We start from the raw sequence: 12,135 nt of genomic DNA on the forward strand, positions 1-12,135 counted from the left end.
GTGTATGAGAAGCATTTTGGCTTCTGTAAAAACTGTCTTTTAATGAAACAGGGCTTTAAAATCGGGAAATGCCCATCAGAAAAGTTCTGAAAAATTTGGATTCTCTTCTCTGCACCTTGAGAACTGGACTAAGTTTGCTGTGGGGTGCTCAGCTGTGCTGGCTGAGTAAAGATCCTACAGCAAGTGGTCTGAGAATGGTTATAAATGTAAATTGAACTGGATTCTGGCAAGGAGCATTGGATCAGCACCTGTGGACTGCAAAGCTGAGTATCCAGGAGCAGAATTCACAGCATGGAGAGAAGCCCCGAGGTCAGGCTTATTCTGAATTCACTGCTTTAGCCCAGGTTTGATCATGGACAGAGATAAACCTCTCACCTCTGAGTGATTTACAGCCCTTTGCAAAGGACTGAGCCTGAAGTGTTGCTCCCAGCAAGGACTGGGAATGAGTCACTACAGAGAGTGAAAGGAATGAGGTAATGCCTGGTTTGACCACAGGCCATCAGGCTTTAGATGTCACAGCCAAAATTTGACGCTTCTCTGAGTCAGACCCAGGGATGAAGTAAAATAGAAGAGTTTAAACCAGTCTTTGAGGTGTTTCAAGTGAATTAACTACCCAAAACCAGCCTGCCTTGGATGGCACAGCCCTACTACTGATTGCAATGATGGAGAGGCAAAGGGGTCCATGTGGTATTTCAGGTTTCTTGTCTTGGATTTTTGCTCTTTCATGGGTCCTTTCTCTTTTTGTTTTTTTTTTTTTTTTTTTTTTTTTTTTTGGTTTTTTTTTTTTTTTTTTTTTTTTTTTTTTTTTTTTTTTTTTGGATGCATTTCTGTATCATCATGTCAGTCTGGTCCAGAATGATTTAATTTTGAATTTTCTAGTAAACAAGCAGAGAAGACTTTCACACAAAGCTGTCTGCCCCCGCTTCAGCAGTTCAGAACCACTCTAGATCTCTTTTTGCTGCTAAAGGTCTGATCTGTATTTCATTTATGATTTACCCACTGTCAGATGGAAGTGTCCTTGGTCTCACCAAGCCTTCCAGCTTTGTCTCACTTTGAGTGACAGAGATGTTGGGAGAAGGTTCCATGCCACAAATAGGACACAGGGATTTTGTGGATGATTAAAAAATCGATTTATTGCTAATAGAGTGTCTAAACATTGCAAGTGTAGTACCCAAACTATAAGTCTGTCATATAATTACAATGGATTATTTTATAATCAGGTTATGGTCTCATCTTGAGTGCTGTGTCCAGTTTTGGGCCACTCACTTCAAGAAAGACATTTAGGGGCTGGAGCATGTCCAGAGAAGGGAACAGAGCTGGGAAAGCATCTGGAGCACCAGGAGCAGCTGAGGGAGCTGGGAAAGGAGCTCAGGCTGGAGAAAAGGAGGCGCAGGGGGGACCTTCTGGCTTTGCAGAACTCATGGATGGGAGGGAGCAGCTGAGGGGGTTGGCCACTTCTTACAGGCAGCAGGACAAGAGGAAATGGCTTCAAACTACACCAGGAGAGGTTCAGGTCAGACATCAGGAGGAACTTCTTCATGGAAAGGGTCATCAAGCATTGGAATGGACTGCTCAGAAAGGAGGTGGAGTCACCATCTCTGGAGGTGTTTAAGGAAAAGCTGGACGTAGCACCCAGTGCTTGGTGGTGTTTAGCCTAAGGTTGGAACTGATGATCTCAAAGTTCTCTTCCAACCCAATCGATTCTGTGGCTCTGTGCTACATTTCTGACTTGCCCACAGGCAAAATAATGACACCCAAACCATGTCCCGTGGCTGCCATGATGCTGAGGGCAGGTTCTGTCTCCCACAGGCTTTTTCCTGGCTTACACCCATTCAAACCTTTCCTCTTCCTCCCCCTGCACCAGCAAAAGACGCAGTTTGTGAATCATCCCCCAGCCCTGGCTTGTTTTCCCCTGCATTGACAGCCTCTTCTAATCTTTACAGCCCTCCCTCAGAATATCTCTGGTTATGAAATAGCTGCTGATGATTCTTTTTCCCTGAGAAATAATTCAAGCCCAGAGGGGTCTCTTGGCACCTAGTAGAAAACATTGCTGCCAAAAAAGCAAATCTAAATGCAAATTTAGACCCAATTCAGGTCTCTCCCTGCTGGCAGATGCAGTCGGATTTCACTTCCCCTCTTTTCTCCCTTATAAAATCATGGGTATTTCCTAGAAATCTCCAATGAGAGCCTGGAAAGAGGGAATGGGGGTAAGATTTTCCCTGTCACAGTTTTGCTTATCAACAAACAATGTTTATTTCTTACTGGCAGGTAGGATGCTCAACTGAGAACTTAGGACAAAGGGGAATGGCTTTTAGGTGAAAGAAAGTAGATTTAAATTGGATGTTAGCAAGGAATTGTTCCCTGTGCGGGTGGTGAGGCCCTGGCATAGATAAGTTTTTGGCATCTCATGCCTGGAAGTGTTCAAGGCCAGGCTGGGGGACTTGGAACTATCTGAGATAGTGGAAGGTGCCCCTGCCCATGGCAGGGGTTTGGAATGAGATGATCTTTCAGGTCCCTTCCAACACAAAACATTCTATGATTTTCTGAACCTTTATGACTTCTATGACTTCCTATGACTTTTCCCACCTTAGGCCTGGCTTTGCCTTCCTCCTTTGTTTGGCATTGCCCTTGGTCTTTGCTCCCCATAGTGGCACTGATGGGAAGAAGGAATGAGCTGTGTATTTTGCCCTCAATTTTTCCTGGAAAGGAGAGAAAACCAGTGAGTTTCCATCCAGTGCTGATGCCCAGTCTTGCCTTTCTTTTCTGGATCAGCTTTAACCTGATGCAGAGTCTAAGTATTTAGACTGTGTTTAGCAGGAGTTTTATTCTCTATGGCTGAAGAATCATGAAGACCTGAGCTTAGGAAAAGCTTTTTTGATGATGAAAAATCTTGGAGAATGAATAATTTTTCTCTCTGTGGCTTTCCAAGCATTTCAGGAAGGCCAAAGTATTCTTTTCCTTCTTTCCTCCTTCAAAGTGATGGCCTCATTTATCCTCATGTACCTTGACAGGAAACAGGCACTAATGAGTTAAAGAACAAGGTAAAAAAGTAATAGGTATCTGCCTAACAAAGTAATAGGTGTTCGCCTAAAAAGCCAAGTAAGCAGAATTTAGATATTTATATTCAAAAATATTTTATAAAAGAGTCTTGCTTGACTTGTCTATGAGCTTGAAATATTTCAGTACTCAGGTTCTGATGTTTGCAGTTCATTATTCACCTAATTCTGAGCTAATGAAAAGTGAAAGCACCACCCACATTAGACGAGACCCAGAAGAAATGGTCTTGTGCTGATAAATTTGAGTTTTGTGAAGTATTTGAGCTTCCAAGGGGTGGCACAGAGGAACAGCAGTGCCTGCACAGTGATATCTCCTGTGACCAGCTGATAAAAAATGTAAACAGACCTTTGTTTTCACAGATATTGAACTTTTCAGAGGGAAGAAAAATCTTTTCCAGGCTCAGCTCTAGAGGCTGGGAGTTCAAAACAACAAACTTTAGTCACAGACTGGAATGCTGGTTTTGTTTATCTTGGTTGTAAAAGACAAAAAAAATTATAAAAAGTCAGTTCTGAGTGAAAGATTTCTTTTCGCTCTTGTGGCATGAAAAAATCATAACCTAACTCAGCTAATACACACAGGAACCAAAATATCTCTGTAAAATGAGTAATTAAAAAGAGGAGATTCAAATGAGTCAGAGACAGGGCTTCAGCAGTTTGGGAACAGATTGTCCCAGTGCCCTGGTGCCAAGCAAGAAACCCTGGGAAGTTCTCTGCCTTGCTGCCCTGGGATTTGTTGGGGTGTCTGACCCACACCAGTCTGTTGGCAACTCTTCCCTTTCTCATTTTCCATGTGTTTTCCTGGCCACTGCCCACTGACCTCCATGCACAAGAGGCTGGAGGGTGTGTGGTGGTTTGTGGCAGGAATGAATTGGAATTGTGCCGTCAGCAGGGAGCTGGGAGGACTTGGGAGCTGGCAGGTGCAGGTGGATAATGTGGGAGCTTGGGCCTTGGGTGAGATGACCCCAAGATCCTGAGATCCTCAACAAACGCCATCCTGGGAAACTCAACATTACTGGCAATGAACATTTGCATCCCAGAAAATCAAGAATGTGTTGGGAAACCTCAGGAGAAGGACCAACAGATTGAGGGAGGTGATTCTGCCCCTCTATTCTGCTCCTGTGAGACCTGCCTGGAGCACTGTGACACCTCTGGGATCCCCAGCATATGGATGTGGAGCTGCTGGAGTGAGTTCAGGGGATGCCACCAATTGATGTCAGGGCTGGAGCCCCTCTCAAAAACACAACACAAACAATATTCAATATAACAATAATATAGGGTTTAGGGTTTTTGGGGATTTTTTTCCAATTAGCCTGTAGAAAATGCATAAAGGTGTTGAAGAAAAGAAAAAAAAACCACCAGTGCTACCACCTGGCTCTGCTGGGTGGTCCAACAGGACAAGAGGCAATGGGAAAAAACTGGAATGAAGGAAGTTCCACCTGAACAAGAGGAAGAACTTAGCTGTGAGGTGACCATGCATGGGAACAGGCTGCTCAGAGCGGGTGCGGAGTCTCCTTCCCTGGGGATAGTCAAAATCCACAATCCCAAGGATTGTGGACACCATCCTGGGTTACCTGCTCTTGGGGATTCTCTGCTTGAGCAGTGAGGTTAGATTAGATGACTTTTGTGTCCTTTCCAAGTCCAGCCATTCTGGGAGTCTGGGATTCACATGCAGCTGAAGCACTGCACAATGGACAGATCCAAGGCTCCTGGAGAATATTTTCCTTCCTGAGGTTTACCAATGGTGCCTAGGGCTCACAGCAAACCCTTGGGATATCCTTCCTGCCAGTCTGACAATCCCAAGTTATCACTTCCACATGCTAATTTCCTGGCTCTGCTGTGGAGCCAGGCTGGGAGAGCTGGGGCTGTTCAGCCTGGAGAAGAGAAAGTTCCAGGGAGACCTCAGAGCCTCTTCCAGTGCCTAAAAGGGGCTCCAGGAGAGCTGGAGAGGGACCTGGGACAAGGGGCTGGAGAGACAGGACAAGAGACAATGGCTTTAAGCTAAAAGTGGGAAGGGTTAGATGGGATGTTAGGAAGGAATTCTTCGCTGTGAGGGTGGTGAGGCCCTGGCAGAGGTTTCCCAGAGAAGCTGTGGCTGCCCTGTCCCTGGAAGTGTTCAAGGCCAGTTGGACAAGGCTTGGAGCAACCTGGGACAGTGGAAGGTATCCCTGCCCATGGCAGGGGTTGGAACAAGGTGATCTTGAAGGTTCTTTCCAACTGAAACTATTCCATGATTCTTCAAAAACATTCTGCAATTCCCACCAGCATTTCTTAGTTCTTTTAAGAAGAGATTTAAGAAATGCTTAGTGTTTGTTCGTCCAAAATATAGAGATGTATGAACACAAATGTGCAAACACAGAAAGGAAATATTTCCATAAGGGGGATGATCCCATAACAGGGTTACAGGAAGGAGCATCTCTTGGGTGAGTAGCAGGGATTAATCCTTTCTATTGTTTTTCTCTCCATTTTCAGACCATAATTTTATCATTTGCTGGGCTGGCCTGACAAAGCAAAGCTCTCAGTAAATGATATTGCCATGAGCACATCTCACTGCCATCCCTGTGATATCCAGAGTGTTCCAAGGGAATGCACAAACCTGGTGCAAGACCCCTGAGATGGGATGAGAGATCATGAACCTCAACTGAAGCGAGGAAGATGAGCAGAAACACCTTGTAAGACACTCAGACAGTGATGGAGAAGAGATTTTGTGAATGGAGAATTTCAGGAAAATCTTGGGCTAAAAACTGGGAGTAGGAAGCAATGACCACCTCTGAAGGGCAAGGGTAACCCATCACATTTTGGGTTGGCTTCAAAACAAAACCCAAGCTTTGCAGAGAAATCAGGAGTTGGCCTATGAGACACTGACTTAATTTATGCAGCTGAAACAGCACCTCTGGTTCCTTCCTTGCCTTATTTCTGGGATTTACAAGTTGAAAATATAAATAAAAATAAGCTGTGTTTACAAATGAACCACAGGCCAGTTTTGACCATTAAAGGTGTGAAAAAGTGGACTGTGACACTGCACCACTGCAAAGCAGAGAATGTTGTAGTGAGTGCAGTTTCCATATTTACAAAGCTGGGAGTTTATTGGGAATATCACAAACCAGTCCACTCACCTTCACTCAGGCAAGATGGTGCAACATGAAATTCATGCAGGCAGGAAAAGAAAACCTGCAAGGACTGTCAGAGCTAAAAAAGAGTTTCTTTTAGTCGAAGAAACTGGAAGAGCTTGGCTGGTGCTGGAAGCTGAGTAGGAGTGGGCCCGGTCTGCAGACTGCCTCCAGACAAGCAGAAGGAAGGAGGAAGAATTATTTTAGATGCAGGATGAAGCTGGCACCAGGACAAAGAGCTAAAAACTCTTCTCAAATGAATGTTAGCTGGAAAGGAAAATATTTCTAAGCATGAAAGGCAAAGAAGGTTTTGGAACAGCCTCCCAAACACCCACCAGGTTTGGGATAGGTTTGAGATCCATGTGTGAGCAGGACTACAGAAAAACCATGGAGCTCAAGGAACAGAAAACTCTGTCAAGTCATACATCAGTCAGACAAAGACATCCTGGCAACTAAAACTAAAAGAGGAGAGGTTTGGTTTGGATATTAGGAAGAAATTCCTCACTATGAGGGTGCTGAGGCTCTGGCACTGGTTGCCCAGAGAAGCTGTGGCTGCTCCATCCCTGGAAGTGTTCATGGCCAGGCTTGGAGCAACCTGGTCTGGTGAAAGTTGTCCCTGTCCATGGCAGAGGGTTTGGAACTGGATGATCTTGAAGTTTCCTTTCAATCCAAACCACTTGAGCATCTAAGTCAAATCACACTGTAAAGGCACTGGAGGAATCCTCAAGGATTTGGGAATTCTCTCTTGCGTCGTTCCTGCTCTCTGGTCTTGTTCCACAAGGACATGAATCTTTCCCCAGAGCTGCCTCCATTTCCATGTGTGGGTACATGTGAAAATTAAGGATTTTCCATTGAAAAAGTGTCCTGAAGAGATGAAAATAAAAACAAGGTTTACTTCAAATATATGAACATTCATTCAAAGAGTGGTTGAGCATTGGAACAGATTCCCAAGGGAAGGGTTGGAGTCACCATCCCTGGAAGTGTTAAAAAAACAAGAAGATGTGGCATTTGTGGGTATGGTTTAGCGAATGTGGTGGTATTGGAAAGAAGGCTGGACTTGATGATCTTGGAGGTCTTTTCCAGTCTTCATGGTTCTATGATTTAGAGGCCACAATTTCCCCACTCACAACTTTAAATGTGTACACAGGAGATAAATATCACAAGTGTTTCCACCACATTTGATTAGGGTTTTTATAATGCTGCTTCTTTTTTTTCTTTAATGCAATCTAAATTCCATTTATAATTTTGAAGGATGCTATTAACTGTGGCAGCCATAAAAACCTTTTATTTGTGTAAGGTCTGGGCAAACATTTTCATGGTGCTCAGGAGCACTGCGGGTTTGTCTCTGGGGAGCATCCAAATAAGTCTCAGCACAATCTCTAATGTCACCAGAAAACTTACAGAATGGCTTTAAAGTTTTTCCAAGGAAGATAACAGTAAAAGTGATTCTCATTTAATTTGACTGCAGGCTGGAGGATACCCCCAGGAACAAAATTCCAGTCTCGGGAAGCTGGAGATGGTTCATTCACTGCCCCTATTCCTTTGGTAAATTGGCTTTTCATTCATGGTGGTTATAGGAAGAAAAGAAGTCCTTTGCAAAGACATCTTGGAATGATTTAGGTTCAAAGGGACCTTAAAAATCATCTCATTCCCTGCCCTTCCACTATCCCCGGTTGCTCCAAGCCCTGTCCAACCTGGCACAGCCACAGCTTCTCTGGGCAACCTGTGCCAGGGCCTCAGCACCCACACAGCCAAGAATTCCTTCCTAATATCTAATCTAAACCCACCCTTTTTCTGTTCAAAACCTTTCTCCTTTTTTCCTGCCACTCCATCCCTCATCCCAAGTCCCTCTCCAGCTCTTCTGGAGCTCTGCTCCCTGGAATTTTCCCTTCTCCAGGCTGAACAGTCCCAAATCTCTCAGTACGTCTGCAGAGGTTTGGTTGGTTAAGAGAATGCAAAAGCTAAAAAAGTAAAATCTTGGATTATTAAAAGGAGGAAAAAGAGTCACTCCCCGTGTGGCAAACCTGAGTAATTTGGTTGTCATTGTCTCCTGTGCAGAGATTCCATCCATCACTGTTACTCACAAATGTGTTTATGGAGACATGAAAATTTACATTCCTGTATCTATTTGTTATTTACTGAGGGGAAAAAAAATCCCAGTTATGGATGGATTTTTTTCACTGCCCAGAGCTTGGTGTTCATCATCATGAAATAGGGGAAGGAGGAAGGCAAAGGGAGGCTTTGCCTGCTCTATTTCAGGTTTTCACTTGGGGCTGGATGAATAACTAAATAAAATATTGAGTGTGAGGAGCCTTTTGTTCTCATAAAGCCTGCAGGAAGTCACACAATATTCCCTACTTGCAAATAAGGAGTAACAACTTGAAACTTGAAACTCCCTAAAAAACGTGTTTGCTTTTGCACACTACTGAGGAAAAGGGATCTTAGCTATAACTCCAAACAAACTGTAAGAAATTATAATTTTTCAGGGACAGAAAAGGCCTTTTTTTCATCCAGGTTTTAATGCAAAGAGTTTGTATTTTTCAGAAGTCTTCAAGTTTTAATTAAAACCAGGAAAGCCTTAGAATTGGATTTGAAAGATTTTGAAGATAAAGAATTTTCATGCTTTAAAGGTGAGCAGTTTTTATTTTTTAACAGATTTATCAAAAAACAATTTTGTTTTTCCAACATCTGAAGACATTCTGGGTGAAAAATGTAAAGTGTTGTAGAAGGAGGTTTTTTGATGGAAAGCCAGGAATCATATGTAAAGAATACTAAAGAAGGATTGAGTTCTTTCCAAATAAGATTAATTCAGCTTTTCTTTTTTTTTTTCCTTTTAATTCTGAATCCTTTTTGATATGGGGAAACCTACAGAAATATAAACTATATTTGCATATTCCCTCTTTTGTGTGTTTTCAAAAGTGAAATCTGGCTGACAAGCATTAAAAGTGACAAATTAGTAAAGAAACTAAACCAATGTTCTTTCCACCCTCTGTAAATAAATCCCTGGGATATGGAACAGAAATCTGTGAAATCATTTGCTGTAAATGTAAGTTCAGGACAGTGAATATAAAGGAAAATTTAGATATCATCCAGCATATGCGCAAAGAGAGATCTCCATGGTAAAATATCTGTGCTAAGCAAAATCAGTCTGAGCTGGAATTCACCTTTAATGTGGTGAAAGCCCAACAAATGCTAAAATGCAGCAGAAAAAGAAACAAAACAAATCCCTAGGACACCAGATTTTCCCAAATATTCTTCTCTTACAGATTAAAATATTAATGTTGTCATGAGAAGCATGACAGCAGTGATTAATGTTTCTATAAGGAATGTGCTCTGACAGCCAAATCATGATCCCCCATCCCTGGAAGTGTCCAAGGCCAGGTTGGATGAAGCTTGGATCAACCTGGAAGATGTCCCTGCCTGTGGCAGAGGCGTGGAACAATTTGATCTTGAAGGTCTCTTCCAACCCAAACCATTCTTTGATTTTCCAATGTATCAATTGCTAATTCCATCAAATGTATGGAGTTGAATTCAGAGCTCCATGCCTTTCCAGGAGCACGAGGATGCACAAAACCCAAGAGCTGGTTCTTCCTTGTGTGGGGTACAAGTGAGGAACTGTATTGAAACAGCTGGTGATGCTACCCAGGGAACTGTTCATCCAGCTGGAGTAGGGAATTCAGGAAGAATTTCTGCATGGAAAGGGTGGACAGGCATTGGAAGGAGCTGCCCAGGGAGGTGCTGGAATCCCCATCCCTGGAGGTGTCCAAGGAACCACTGGATGTGGCACTCAGTGCTCTGGGCTGGTGACAGGGATTGGTCACATTTGACTTGATGACCATGGAGATCTTTTCCAATCTCAAGGGTTCTGGGGTTCTCTGGATTGGGCTCCTGATGGCCACAGCATCAAAATTCCCTAGAGCCAGCTCCAAGAAAGACTCATGGATTTGATTGAGACGGAGCCCACAGGACAAGAAAGACCACGTGAAAAATAGCCCGTCATGGCTTTGTATGAAAACAATAAACTAACTAAAAAAAAGTTGTGAAGAGAAGAAAAATATTCTAAAAAGTTTATTTTAATTCTTACTATTTTTTTTCTTTTAGTTATTATTAATAATTTTTATAGCCTTTTAAAATTTTAAACCTACTTTACCTTTCTCCTAATCCTATCTCACAGCAAGAAGTAAATACATAAGTAATTAACCAGCACTGAAGCCCACCACACTCATCAACACCTTAATTAAAAAATCTCAAAATTAAAAAAATCTTAACAAACCAAAAACACTACACAGACAAAGGTTTTATTTTTCTCATGGAACTTTTCGGTGCTGACACTTTTTCCAGATGAAATGTAAAACTTTGAGGGACTTGGTAGAAGGCTGAAAAATGTCAAGTGATGGTTTGGGATTGGAGTGAAGGGGAAGTAGGGGATATTTGGGTTGTTCATTAAAAAAAGACAAATCCCCTGAAAGGAGACATTTCTCATGAAAATATCACTCCTTTGAAACCAGACAAAAAAGCTTTTTTGTCTGGGATAGATTGAGCTCAGTCAGAAATTGGGGTTGAACTGTGAATCCAAGACCTGCCTGAGCCACTGGAGGTTCACTGACTCACCTGGCACCCAGGAGAAATCCCACAGTTTCTGGATACGGCTCAGAGCAGCCTGATTTAGTGGAATTGGATGATGTTTAAGGTCCCTTCCAACCCTTCTATAATTCTATAATGAACTGTTTCTACATTGTGTTTATCACATGGGTCTGTGGTTAGAGAGGAGCTGCAGTTTCTCTCTTTCTCATGTGTCCAGAGTGGAGTTTACTCAGCTTTGCTGGCCAAGAACACACAAAAAAGCAACATTATCCTCTTTTCTCTTCTCATCCCAGGAAAGACCCATTTTCCAGATGGTTACAATATCATTCCAGAATTTTCTCCATGCCCCATAAGCTCTGAAAATGCAAAGGATCTTCAGGAAAGCTGCCCTGGTGTACTTGTGTGGGATGAAAAGGCAGAGGAAAAGGATTTAAAATTTACAGCAGAAGTTCTGGGGGAAGGGCGGTCTTGAAAGGAGAAGAACGGATTCCTCTTCTCAGTCCTAATTAGGATTTCAGAAATCTCTGTGGGTTAATGAAGAGCAGGCATGTTGAAATGTCACTTATGTACATGGCAATTTAAGATCCTCCCTTTCTGGAGAGAGTTACTATGGGATATTAATGGCCAGTGTCTCAAAATCACAATGGAAAATGAATGCTTGCATTGAAACTGAAGAGTGAGGAGGAGTTTTCTGGATGGATTAAAAATGTGTTTAATACATAACAGGGCAAAAAGAGAAAAATTAAGGAAGAAACAATTGGAAGAGAGTGAATAATTGACAATAAGCACAGACCATCATCCCAGGAACCACCAGACCACCTGCTTGACCAGCAAAATCCTTTTCTCTAATGCATTTTCTCTAATAACACTTGCCCCTTTTCTTTTCAAATATCAGTTAATTGAACTTAGACCTTAATTTAGTTGGTTTAGACCCTTTAATTGCCTCCTTCCATGTCCTGAAAATACAGTTTTGCTTTCTGCAATTGTTCCCTTTGAGGTGCTGTGTTTAATACTCTGAAATGCTCTGGGCTAATCAGAATCACCGATTTGGACCATGTTTTCAGTTTGATCAAGATTATTTTATCTGTTCTTTAGACAGCAAAAAAATCTTTCCTGTGAGGGTGGTGAGGCCCTAGCACAGGTTGTCCAGAGAAGCTGTGGCTGGTCCATCCCTGGAAGTGTTTTAGGCCAGGTTGGATGGGGCTTGGAGCAACCTGGGATAGTGGAAGGTGTCCCTGGCCATGGCAGGGGAGTGGAGCACAATGACCTTTAAGCTCCGTTTCAACCCAAGATTTTCAGTGATTCTGTGATATCTGGAAAATTAGAGGTAATTAGAGGCAACTAAAACAAATTGTCAAGTTCCCAAACAACAATTGTTTTGCGTTTCT

The sequence above is a fragment of the Anomalospiza imberbis genome, chromosome 1 (assembly GCF_031753505.1).
Source record: "Anomalospiza imberbis isolate Cuckoo-Finch-1a 21T00152 chromosome 1, ASM3175350v1, whole genome shotgun sequence".
NCBI classification, from domain to species: domain Eukaryota; kingdom Metazoa; phylum Chordata; class Aves; order Passeriformes; family Viduidae; genus Anomalospiza; species Anomalospiza imberbis.